Source organism: Camellia sinensis, chromosome 5 (assembly GCF_055761805.1).
Source record: "Camellia sinensis isolate YWXY chromosome 5, ASM5576180v1, whole genome shotgun sequence".
In the NCBI taxonomy this organism is placed as follows: Eukaryota; Viridiplantae; Streptophyta; class Magnoliopsida; order Ericales; family Theaceae; genus Camellia; species Camellia sinensis.
Genome location: NC_138965.1, coordinates 158,608,851 through 158,623,352, shown reverse-complemented (window position 1 = coordinate 158,623,352; position 14,502 = coordinate 158,608,851).

The window sequence follows — 14,502 nt, the reverse complement described above, 5'->3', positions numbered from 1 at the left end:
TCAAAGATACATGATGCTTTCTTAATTAAGCTTAAATTCAAAAGGATAGGCATGGAGATGTCTCAAATTCAAGGAATTAGGAGTGAAGTCTTACCTTAGATAGATGATTAATGGAGGTCAAAGCTTTACTCTTCCTCCTTCTTCAAGTTCTCTCATTCTTCTCTTCCCTGGTGTTCTCTAGAACTCTCTCTCTCTCTCTCTCTCCCAAATTTTTGTTGGGTCTAAGTTGATAAATATGAGCTCAATGAGCTCATATCTCATATATACATATAATTGTATATAAGTGAAGCCAAACATAACTTAGCGAATCAGACAAAATCAATTTTCAATTAAATTTCCCAAATGGCTATAAAAATTCCCATTAGCATATCCATGTACCCAATTTTGATTTCTGAACCCATTATGGTCGTCAATTTCAGTCCCGAAGCTGTAGCCTTAATAGGTACTTTCCTAATTCAAATAGATATTTCCAAATTAAATCATATTAACTCTTAATTCCACTAAGATAATTGTGATATGCATTTTGGGGTAGTTATAGTCTCCCCACCTTAAGAAGTTTGGTCCTCCAAACTTATGTTATCTTGTAACAAGATCAGAAACCTCGGTCTCATAACATTATTCAATTCTATCACACTTGGTCAATGCAATTCAAAGATCCATTTCAGTCAACCAACTCCATATATCTATGTTACGACCCAAACCTGCTCCTAAAAGTTTGGACATGACTGGCCTGACTCGAGACCTTAACTTAGTTATTTTAAATGTTACTCAATTTTGGGGCCTGAACGGAAGCAAAATAATAGGTTCCCTTTACATTCATTGAGTTGTGTCTAAATGCCAGGTTCATGTTCTAATACCATACATGCATAACATTCCATGTACCATTCATATTATTGAATGTAAAGGGAACCAACCCAAAATGTTTAGTGTTGACAATATTTACATATATATCTATTTTCCCCAGTTATAACAAAACATGCCATCAAAGGGCTTTCCAAATAAAACATAAGAGTCACTTCAGGTGACTCAGCAAAACGGGTTCAGTTACAGGCTTCTGGGCTGAGCTAGGGTTGACTCACAAGCTGGTTACCTACAAAACAATCAGGAAAGTAGAGTGAACAAGGCTCAGTGAATAATAGTAGTACCAACAATTAAAACTACGAACATGGGTTAATAGTGCATGTTCACAAATCATAATCTCACTCGTTTTTCCCTTTCTGAACAGCCTCGGGCCCACATAAGACAGAATGGCCTTAGGCCCAACAGAATACAGAATGGCCTTAGGCCTATCGTAGTACAGAACGGCCTTAGGCCTATCGTAGTACAGAACGGCCTTAGGCCCATTATATTAGCAAAACAGCCTTAGGCCCAACAAAACACAGAACGGCCTTAGGTCTATCATATTAACAAAACGGCCTTGGGCCCAACAAAACACAGAACGGCCTTGGGCCCGTCATATTAACAAAACGGCCTTGGGCCCACCGAATTAGCAAACAGAACGACCTCGGGTCCATATCCCACATGTCAAAGTTCAAGCATACATTAGATATATCGCATATAACATAAGGTGCTCACAAAAGTGAATAAGATCTCGAATAACATATATAAACACAAAATGTGAATAGAGTATAATGTTACGCTACTATCACTCACTGTAATGCGGGTGAACTTTGGTCCCCTCCTGCGGATGCCCTACACATAGCACATAAATCGTAAGCATATCACTATTCTTAGTTTTCCTTTCAATTTTTAATTATTCGATTCGTTACGTTTCATGTAATTAAATACATTATAGGAACACCGAACGCACATAACAACACATTCAAAGGGTCGAGAAGAGCGAAAGAAAGTTCCAGAATTTTCCAACTTGGGCCGCACGTGCGGAAGTCCTCGCCGCACGTGCCTTTTTAGCGGTATAGCTCCAGCCTTTTCCCCTGTTTTCTACACGTGCGACTGTGAGCCTCGCACGTGCAGTTGTGCCTCTCGCACGTGCGGCCATGGGCTTCCGCACGTGCAGTCATTTGCTTTGTTTTTTTTATCTGAATCTCAACAATTCTAAGTCACAAAAGGAATAGTCACATAGTTAGAAGCAAGGCAACTTTTACCTTAAAACAGAACATATAAACATGTGACACATGTAATTTTAGCCAATTAAGATCAAGGCTTGTTTTACTTAGGTTTTTACACTTCCAATTTTCCATAATTTCCTCATTCCCACCATTTACATATATGTTTAGATATACATGCTTATGTATCACACAAGTTCAAACATACAAAAGAATGAGGTTTAACATATCATAGAGATCAAGTTTCCTATTATACACACCCAAAAGATACACAATCATTTGTGGAATTGATTACTCACAATCAACCCTAGTTTTTATGGAGGATGCTTCATTTCAAAGCTTAATTCAACCAATTGAAGAGAAATTAGGAATTGACTAAGGATCTATACTTACTTTAGATTGTATTCTTCAATTTCCCCTAACAAGATCTTGAATCCCCAAATTCTTCTCCTTGTGCCCTTTATTTTCTTTTCTTTCTCTCTCTCTTAGGTGCTCTCCAGAATTTCCACTTAATACATATAAGGAGATGAGTTCAAAAAGGGACTTATACAACACATAAATAAGTCTTTAGCTTTTAGACTTGCCAAATGAGCCTTAGCGAATCAGACAGAACAAATTTTCAATTCAACCTCCCGAGTAGTTTTAAAAATTTCCACTAGCATATTCACATACTCAATTTCGGTTTATTGCGCCTCTACAGCTTTAAATTTCCAAGTTAACATTTTAATTTTAACAGATGTATTCCAATAATCAACAGGTAGAAAAACATAATCAAACAATTCACACATATAAGCATAACTTTGCATCGAATTTCACATTAAACATGTAATTTCTCATAGAATTAGGGATGTAAAGCATATAAGAGAGTCGGGTTATTACACTCTCCCTCCCTTAAACAAGTTTGGTCCCCAAACTTGTTTTACCTTAGGTCGTAAATAACTCTGGGTACTGTTGTTTTATTTCCTCCTCTCGTTCCCATGTAGCTTCTTTTCCATAATACTCCTGCCATTCTACTTTCACCATAGGAATCACTTTACTTCGTAATTGTTTTATTTGCCGGTCCAGAATCTGAATTGGTTTCTCCTCATAAATCAATTTATCATCCAAGGTAATTTGCTGATAGTCGATAACATGGGATGGATCTTGCAAATAACTTAGTAACATTGAAACATGGAATACGTTATGCACTTGCTCCATATTTGGCGGGAGAGCAACAGAATAGGCTACCGGGCCTACCCTTTCCAGGATTTGAAACAGACCTACATATCGGGGGTGCTAACTTACCCTTTTTACCAAATCTTGAATGCCCCTTTATTGGTGTGACTTTTACAAAAAACGTGATTACCCACTTCAAATTCTAAGTCCCTTCGCCGGTGATCTGCATAACTCTTTTGTCTACTCTGTATGGTTTTTAACTTTTCTTGAATAGTTTTAATTTTCTCTGTTGTCAATTGCACAATCTCTGGCCCAAACAACGATTTTTCACCGACTTCAATCCAGCACACAGGAGAGCGACATTTTCTTCCATATAGAGCTTCATAGGGTGCCTTTTTTATACTCGAGTGGTAACTGTTGTTGTATGTGAACTCCGCCAATGGTAGATGAGTTTTCTAGCTTCTTTTGAAATCCAAAGCACACATTCGAAGCATGTCTTCCAGTGTTTGTATGGTCCTCTCAGATTGACCATCTGTCTGAGCGTAGAAGGCCGTACTGAATTTTAATTCTGTTCCCAAGGCATCTTGTAGACTTTGCTAAAATCTTGATACAAACTTTGGATCTCTATCGGACACAACTAAAATTGGTATGCCATGTAGTCGCACAATTTCATCTATATATATAGTAGCCAGCTTGTCTGCGTTGTATTGAGTCTTTACAGGTATAAAGTGAGCTGACTTAGTTAGTCTATCAACAATAACCCATATGGAGTTCATGCCCCGAGGAGTTCGCGGTAAGCCCATAATAAAATCCATAGTTATATGTTTCCGTTTCCATTTCCATTCTGGAATTGGAAGGGGTTGAAGTAGACCTGTCGGTCTTTGATACTTCACTTTTACTTGATGACACTGCAAACATTTTGAGACATATTCTGCAATTTCCTTCTTCATACCCGGCCACCAAAAATTCTGCTTCAAGTCATAGTACATTTTTGTGTTACCCGAATGCATCGCAAATTTAGAGCTATGCGCTTCCTCCATGATTCTCTTCTTAATTTCTGGCACATTGGGAACACACCACTTACCTTGGAATTTCAATACCGAATTTTTAGTTATGAACCTGGGCCTTGGTTTCGTTTCCAATTCATCACAAATTTTCTGTAGAAGTTCATCTTCTAGTTACTGTTGTTTAATTTCTTCTATAACTGTTGGTTAGGCTACTATCACTGTTACTGTTGTATTTTGATCATGTAACACAATTCCTACATTCATTCTTTCCAAGTCACGTAATAACTCCTTCTGCCTCATGAGCAAATTTTCCAAATTCCCCATACTCTTTCGACTGAGGGCATCTGCAACTGTATTAGCTTTACCGGGGTGGTAATGAATTTGTAGGTCATAATCTTTAATAAGCTCTAACCACCGTCTCTGACGCATATTCAATTCCTTTTGAGTGAAGAAGTACTTAAGACTCTTATGATCGGTATAAACCTCACATCTAGCCCCATACAGATAGTGATGCCATATTTTCAAAGCAAAGCCCACTGCAGCTAGCTCAAGGTCGTGTGTAGAGTAGTTCTTTTCATGGGGTTTAAGTTGACGAGAGGCATATGCAATAGCCCTTCCATTTTGCATAAGTACACGGCCTAAACCTTTGTGAGAAGCGTCACTATAAATCTTAAATCCTTCGTTACCAGACGGTAAGGCTAGAACAGGTGCTGTGATTAATCTTGTCTTCAATTCCTGAAAGGCAGATTCCTGTTGCTCCGACCATTCAAACAAAACACCTTTCTGGGTTAACTGAGTAAGTGGTACCACAATTTTGGAAAAGTCTTTAACAAACTGTCGGTAGTATCCGGCCAAACCCAAGAAACTACGCACTTCTGACACATTAGTAGGCGTCGGTCAATTCACAATAGCTTCAATCTTGTGCGGATCAACGACAACACCCTCCTTCATCACCGCATGTCCCAAAAATCCTACTTCATGTAGCCAAAATTCACATTTCTTTAATTTTGCATACAATTTTTTATCCCGAAGAGTCTGAAGAATTTACCGTAGATGGTTCTCATGAGCTGCCATACTTGTTGAGTAAATAAGAACATCATCAATAAACACAACCACAAAGTCATCCAGATAGGGCCTAAAAACTCGATTCATCAAATCCATGAAGGCCGCTGGTGCATTAGTGACCCCAAATGGCATAACTAAAAATTCATAATGTCCGTAACGGGTTCGGAAAGCATTTTTCTCGACATCCTCAGCTTTAACCTTTAGTTGGTGATACCCAGACCGCAAATCTATTTTAGAGAAGACCTGTGCACCTTGTAATTAATCAAACAAATCATCGATTCTGGGCAAAGGATATCTATTCTTTATAGTTACTTTATTGAGCTCTCTCTAATCTATACACAACCGAAAGGTCCTATCTTTCTTTTTACAAAAAGGATGGGTGCCACCCAAGGAGAAGTACTTGGGCGAATAAATCCTTTGTTAAGGAGGTCTTGCAGTTGGACTTTCAATTCTTTTATTTCAGCAGGAGACATTCTATAAGGGGTCTTAAAAATGAGCTGAGTTCCTGGCACAATATCAATTGTAAACTCAATTTCACGGTTAATAAGATCCCCCGGTAACTCTTTTGGAAAAACATCCGGAAAATCCCGTATAATTGCGATTGTATCAATGCCCCGATCCACTGGTTGTTCACCCAATATACTACATAAATACCCCTGACAACCCTTTTATAATAACTTACACGCTTTCATTGCAGAAATCAGGTAGGGTGGGGAAACTACCCTCTAGCCCTTAAAAATAAACTCAGATTGTCTTGGAAGTTGGAAAGTAACTTGGTTTGAGACACAATCTATAATCGTGTGATACTTGCTTAACCAATCCATCCCTAAGATTATGTCAAAATAAGCCATATCAAGAGGTAGCAAATTGGTATCTACCCAAACATCCCCAATTAGGATTTCATAAGCAAAGTAAATTGCCGCACATACCATGGACTCCCCCAAAGGTGAAGATACACACAAAACATGAGGTAGTGGTTCCATCGGCCTATTTAAATGACTAGCAAATGCTTTTGACACAAAGGAATGGGTAGAGTCTGAATCAAATAACACATGTACGAAATGACCATTAACAGAAAATGTACCTGATACCACAGCCTTGGTATTTTGTATATCGCCCGGAATTAGCGCAAACACCCTTCCTTATTTGGCGGTATCTTTAGCATTGGCGGGTTTCGTAGTTGCCTTTGTAGTTGGGGTAGGGGTTGACCCTGCTGAACTTGAGGTGGTTCTATTCTCATTTTGTAGATTCTTTTGCGGACATTCCCTGGCCACATGACCTGTTTTGCCACACCTGAAGCATGCCCCTGTTACCCGATAACAAATCCCAAGGTGTCTCTTCTCACAATCCGGACAAATTGGTGCAGAGTCACGGGTAGAGGTATATGTACTAGAAGTTCCTGAATTTAATTTCTTACTTGGCGATGCCACTGAGCCCCTTGAGGTTTGGGTATTTTGTCTCTTTCCTCTCCATTCCGAGACTCGGCTTTGAGCGGCAACATTACTTTCAGCAATCACTGCCCTTTCCAATACATCGACATACGTAGGTAGTTTCAACACATGATCTGGTTGAGAATAGCAGTCCGTAATGCACTTTCAAACTTTCTCGCCTTCTTATAGTCCGTATCCACCATATGTGGTGCGAAACAGGCCAATTCTGCAAATTGAGCCTCATACTCTACAACAGTCCTGTTTCCCTGCCTCAAAGTCTCAAACTCAGTCACCTTCTTATCTTGCATACTTTGAGGAAAATACTTGTCATAGAACAGCTCCAAAAATCTATCCCATGTTAATCCTTGATGTATAGTTCTCGTGAGCATCCACCACCTTCGTGCTTCATCTTCGAGAGTGAAGGTAACAAGTTGCACTTTTTAGGCTTCAGTACAAGGAAAACCTCGAATAACTTTTTTATACCCAACGCCCACGTTTTTACTTTCATTGGTTCAATTCCTCCTTTGAATGAAGGCGGCTTCATCTTTTTTAATTCCTTCGTGAGTGTAATTGTCCGATCTTCAGCTTGATAATATTGTATCCTTGGCGGTGGTACAGGAATAGGTGGTGGTGGTGGTTACTGTTGCTGCCTCAGAGTTTTCGTCATCTCTATAATTATCCTTTCCATTCTATCCAACCGTACGGCGGTAGCATCTTCCGGATCATCCGTCCTTGTCTTTACCATGATCTTCGTAATGGTTAGTTATAATACATAAAAAATGCACAAGCAAGCATAAAGATGGGTATCAATAATTATTTCACGGGCCACCTAACTGCTACACAGCATTTGTATACACTAAACATCGCATACATGAAACGTAAGTCCTTTTTAGACGCTCTAAAGCTCAATGAACCCTTGTGTGAGTAATAATTCGTGCTCTGATACCAACTGTTACGACCCAAACCTGCCCCTAAAAGTTTGGACATAACCGGCCTGTCTCGAGGCCTTAACTTAGTTATTTTAAATGTTACTCAATTTTGGGGCCTGAACGGAAGCAAAATAATAGAAGAATAAATATTCATTGAGTTGTGTCTAAATGCCAAGATCATGTTCCAATACCATACATGCATAACATTCCATGTACCATTCATATTACTGAATGTAAAGGGAACCAACCCAAAATGTTTAGTGTTGACAATATTTACATACATATCTATTTTCCCCAGTTATAACAAAACATGCCATCAAAAGGCTTTTCCAAATAAAACAAAAGAGTCACTTTGGGTGACTCAGCGAAACGGGTTTAGTTACAGACTTCTGGGCTGACCTAGGGTTGACCCGCAAGCTAGTTACATACAAAACATTCAAGAAAGTAGAGTGAGCAAGGCTCAGTGAATAACAGTAGTACCAACAATTAAAAGTATGAACATGGGTTAATAGTGCATATTCACAAATCATAATCTCACTCGTTTTTTCCTTTTTGAACGGCCTCAGGCCCACATAAGACAGAATGGCCTTAGGCCCAACAAAATACAGAATGACCTTAGGCTTATCGTAGTATAGAACGGCCTTAGGCCTATTATATTAGCAAAACGGCCTTAGGCCCAACAAAACACAGAACGACCTTAGGCCCATCATATTAACAAAACAGCCTTGGGCCCAACAAAACACAGAACGGCCTTAGGCCCATCATATTAACAAAATGGTCTTGGGCCCACCGAATTAGCAAACAGAATGACCTCGGGTTCATATCACACATGTCAAACTTCAAGCATACATTAGATATATCGCATATAACATAAGGTGCTCACAAAAATGAATAAGATCTCGAATAACATATATAAACACAAAATGTGAATAGAGCATAATGTTACGCTGCTATCACTCACTGCGATGCGGGTAAACGCTGGTCTCCTCCTGCGGATGCCCTACACATATCACATAAATCGTAAGCACATCACTATTCTTAGTTTTCCTTTCAATTTTTAATTATTCGGTTCGTTACGTTTCATGTAATTAAATAAATTATAGGAACACTGAACGGACATAACAACACATTCAGAGGGTTGAGAAGAGCGAAAGAAAGTTCCAAAATTTTCTAACTTGGGCCGCACGTGCGGAAGTCCTCGCTGCACGTGCCTTTTTAGCAGTATAGCTCCAGTCTTTTCCCCTATTTTCTGCACGTGCGGCTGTGAGCCTCGCACGTGCGGTTGTGCCTCCAGTACATGCGGCTATGGGCTGCCGCACGTGCGGTTGTTTGCTTTGTTTTTTTGTCCGAATCTCAACAATTCTAAGTCACAAGGGGAATAGTCACATAGCTAGAAGCAAGGCAACTTTTATCCTAAAACAGAACATATAAACATGTGACACATGTAATTTTAGCCAATTAAGATCAAGGCTTGTTTTACTTAGGCTTTTACACTTCCAATTTTCCATAATTTCCTCATTTTCACCATGTACATATATGTTTAGATATACATGCTTATGTATCACACAAGTTCAAACATACAAAAGAATGAGATTTAACATATCATAGAGATCAAGTTTCCTATTATACACACCCAAGAGATACACAATCATTTGTGGAATTGATTACTCATAATCAACCCTAGTTTTTATGGAGGATGCTTCATTTCAAAGCTTAATTCAACCAATTGAAGAGAAAGTATGAACTGACTAGGGATCTATACTTACTTTAGATTGTATTCTTCAATTTCCCCTAGCAAGATCTTGAATCCCCAAATTCTTCTCCTTGTGCCATTTCTTTTCTCTTCTTTCTCTCTCTCTTTGGTGCTCTTCAGAATTTCCACTCAATACATATAAGGAGATGAGTTCAAAAAGGGACTTATATAACACATAAATAAGTCTTTAGCTTCTAGACTTGCCAAACGAGCCTTAGTGAATCAGACAAAATAAATTTTCAATTCAACCTCCTGAGTAGCTTTAAAAATTCCCACTAGCATATTCACATACTCAATTTCGGTTTATTGCGCCTCTACAGCTTTAAATTTCCAAGTTAACATTTTAATTTTAACAGATGTATTCCAATAATCAACAGGTAGAAAAACATGATCAAACAATTCACATATGTAAGCATAACTTTGCATGGAATTTCACATTAAACATATAATTTCTCATAGAATTAGGGATGTAAAGCATATAAGAGGGTCAGGTTATTACAATCTATCCCATAAATCAGTTATAGAATAAGATAAGATTGTAGCAGTCTATTACAAGACATAGTTAACAAGTTCCATAGCGTAAAGGGAGTACTAAGTGGTGAGAGCCCTAAGAGATGGAAAAAATCAAGAATGGTGGGGCCATTGTACCACACCGAAACTGGAAAAAATTGAAAACCGAATTTCAGAAACAAAGGGCTGCAGGAATCAAGAAAGGATCCTTAGGGATAATAAGCCTGGAAAGGCGAAGGGCATCAAGAATACAGAGCTCCTGCAAATTCCATTCTCTAGCAGGCACTACCCTGTCATACCATTCCTCCTATTCAGCCCTCAATGTGGGCCAGTGGTGGTGGGGGTGGTTTATCCTCCAGCTTCTCCAATCAAAACGCTTTTCGTAGAGGAGACAGTGATCCTCTAGAAGATGATACAAAGTAAGAAGTTGAGCTGGGGCTTCTCCGAAGATAGGTCCTAAGACGTATTCCTGTTGTTCATTATGGCGAGGAATAAAGAGGCAACTATCTATGGTACTTGGTTCACCAGCTCTAAGCTTGGATATCTCTTCATCGATACACCTCTTTAAAGCTAAAGATGGGATCACACGTTCCATAACTGGAACTTTCAAGGAGGAAGAAGCCATTAACAAGAGTTGTCAAAGGACGAAGCAAAGAAAAGGGTAAAGAGCAAGAGAAGAGCAATAGAAATAAAGGGTTTGTGTTTTGGGCAAGTAAGTAAATTAAAAGCGTGAAGGGAAAGGGTTTTTTTTTTAAAAAAACATTTCTGTACGAAAGATACCCAGTTTGCCTAAATGGGTAAAAAAGACTCGAGATGAATTGTTTGTCTGATTTTGGAATCCATATGAGTTTAACAATTTGTCTTAAAATTCGTAGGAGTCTTGAAAGCACAACATGAAAAGGTTCTCTCAAGGGTGATTGTTTGGGCAGGAAATGTATCTCAAACAATTATATTGGCTTCGAAAACAGATATTTGGCTTCGAAGTCAAGATTTGGTTCCAAAGCCGAATGTCAAACAACCAACCAAGGCTGCAAGAGTAAGAAGTTGACTTCGAAACATATTTTATTACTGAGAATGCAGGTTTGATCTGATTAAAAGGTATTGGAGACTTGTTCTTATATTTCTTGAGAAAGATGAAATCCTTCAAAGTAAATTTTTAAGTACTTTGTAAGCTAGAATCTGATTCTTTTTGATGTTCTAGACTCCAAAGTTGCAGAGCCAATACTAAGTCAAGTAAAGAGATCAAGATCCAAAAGGACTTGCCTGAATATGGAAAATGCCTTTATGGGATTTTCTGTCAATGTAAACCTTTTGGAAAACAGCATTGTTACTAAGTACTTCGAAGTATTTAAAAGTAACTTTGATACAAAGGTTGGTCAATTCAAAGCTGTTAAAATTATATTGACCATACGATTAGAATGAAAAGATCTAAGGCAAAGATTGTTAATTGTACTCCATATGTTGGAGATATTCAAATCAGGTTTCAAGCATTCCATTGGAAATGTTCAAATCAGGCTTTGAAGGAAAAAATTGGCAAATTCGAAGCTCTAAGTTTATTTGAATTGGGTGAATAAAATGGTCACAAGCATGTAATTGGAATATAAAACTAGATCATGCCTAATTAAGAAAAAAAAAAAAACTAGTTTGTTGATATGTAAGCAATTACATTAGAAAGCCTTCTTGGCTACAAATTCAATTTCATAAAACTAAGGAATGGAAAAAGTAACAAGTTCATTAAATTTGGCCCAGCAGTGGTCAATGAATTTATGTTCCTTCTTTATTCTGTCTTTTGTCCTATCAAGGCTGGGTTGCTGCAGCTGATATATTCTTATTTGTTGGAAAAGCTATTCAGCTTTCATCTCGAACTCAATCTCCTTTAATCCTTGTTCTATTTCGTCCATATCTAGATCATCCCAATAAGCAGAATCCTTATTCTTGAAGTCATTATATTCGTCAATGAGATTCTCTGCTTCGTATTGGGTTTGAATTCGATTGGCCGATATTTTGTCCAAATAATTACTAGTAGCCAAAGAAATTTGGTACCAATTAAGAAGGAGCTAGAGTTGATCTAAGAAAGCTTGAAGCTCTGTCTGAGCAATGGGATTGAAGACATGACCTCGAGTCATAATATCACAGGTCCATTGGAAGTTCTTGAGAGGAGTCTCATCTCCAAGAACATTAAAGGGCAAGTGAGAGAAGGCAGCAAGCAGTGGTTGAGCTTGGTGTCGCTCAGATGTAGTGGGAAGATCTAGAGGTTGGTAGGAAGGAAGAAACTAATTCTTGAAAAAGTAAGTTTCAGTTCCTCTAACCAGTGAAGATTTTGAGGAAGAGGAGACGCAGGGGGGTCCATCCTAAAGGAATAGGGGAATTGTGGATTCTTCACGCATTCAAGACAGTCAGAAGAGTAAAGTTTTGCCTTCTTGGCCAAGAATGACGGATTGTATCCTTGTGCTTCATCTGGACGAAGAGTTGCTCGTACTATTTTTGTTAGTATGGAAGATGTGTACCTTGCCACAAGTAAGTTGTCCTCCAGACTGCGTTGGTGATCAATGGGTACATGGGGGTAAACCACTAAGCTCCGAGCATAATGAGGGATAGACAGAGGATCATCGAATTCGAAAAATTGATGGTGAATTCGCTCTCTCAATTTGGGTTCATCAAGTTCTGGCTAGCTTCCCCAACCAGTAGACTTGGAAGAAGAAGCAGCAGCTGTGTCCCATGCAGAAGGTGGTGGGGCCGAAAAGGAGCTTCCAATATCCATTTTTGTAAATGCTTGGTCCAAAGGTTTGTAATTGACAGATTGTTGGTCTAGAGATTGGTAATTTGTAAAACTTCCATGACTTGTATGAATGAAGGTGGATAGGGGTAACCAATAAATGCACTAAAGTTCTTTCAAGGCCTGCAATCATCTTCCAAAGACTCCTCGTATGCTCGATCAATGTAAGAGAAGGCGTGATTGGCCATTGGGGATGCACAGTCTTTTCGTTTACTCAAAGAATGGAAGTGCAAGATGCAAGGATTTAATGAAGTTTACTACTTCTGTCACGACCCAAACCCGCCCCTATGGGTTTAGCATCGTAACCGGCCAGTAATCCGTGATTACCAAAGGTCTGCTTAACAATCATAACAATAATACAGAGTGAGGGGCTGGTGGAAGCCATACGGTAATAAAAAGATGTCCAATGAGCTGTGACAAACTGAATGCAAAAAGACTTTTATGAACAAGCCACGTTCATAACCGAAACATATATACAACCATCATATACACAAACATCCAGGTTAGGGACCAAATCCCTTTACCATAACTGTACAGTCAAGACTTATTCAGTCAATACAAAACAGAGACAAAAGGGGGAATCTATAACACCCCAAAACAGCCTTAGCTTGAACAGACTCGGAACCTCGAAGTGAGGCACAGTGGTTGGCTTAACAAAAAGGGAGCTCAACTCGACGAACCTAGCTTCGGTCAGGTGCCTGGACACCTACATATAAATATAAATAGTGAGCTAAAGCCCAGTGAATAACATATGCGTAAAGGGGTTAAGAATGAATGTCCTTTCAGTAATTAAAACAGTTAATTGTATCAGTAAATCATTTATTCAATCAGCGGCTCATATTTCATGCCATAACAGTTATTTAGAAACCATAATAGTCATATGTGGTACATCCAATAGCAAAATAGTACAGTAGGTCTTGACAGACCGAACAGTCAGTTGATGGCCATCAAACAGTAAACAGTAGTGGTCCCAACATTGGAACCGACAGAGATCTCTGTAACAGTAGCAGTAACAATACAGTAACAGTAAGTTGCTAAGGATGCCACGAATATAGTTTACAAATAGGACAAACATTCATTCAGTAAACGATGCCATTTTAGAAAGCAGTATAATCAATCGTTCAGAAATAGTTATAATTGAACGTATCTTTAGAACATTGTTACTTACAGAGTACTGGGCTACAGACAGGTTAGTCAGCGTCCCCGGGTGCCAACCCTATACAGTTGTAGAATGAACACACACACTAAGTTGCACTCTTGGGATTAATGGCTTAGCCCCTTAACTTGACTTGGTGTGGTTCTATAACATTATCCTCATTAAGATGCCTTAAACATGGCCTAGGAATGCCTAGGATGAAATGAGGATGCAAAGATGTACTTTAAAACACTTTTCAAAATTTGCTAAAAACAGGGGTTTCGCTGGAGTGTGGCTTTCTTTGCTCGAGCGAGCTTGCCAAAACAGAGGGGTCGCTCGAGCGTAAACTCCTTCGCTCGAGCGGTCTGTAAAAATGCAAACGTACTGGATATTGAAAATCCTCGCTCGATGCTCGCTCGAGCGTAGGTCTCGTAGCTCGAGTGTGCATCTGCGTGCACAAAAACCTGAGAGCATGCAATCTACGCTCGAGCTAGTATTCTGTCGCTCGAGCAAAATTCAGAAAACAAAGGTGTTCACTTGAGCGTGGAATCCTTCGCTCGAGCAAGGAAGCCAAATTCTGGGTTTTCCAGATTTGCCTTCAAAGCTCAAACCAAGAATTCAACACAACAAAATCAACCTTTTGGGCCAATTTTCTGAAAAACACTTGGAAACTCAT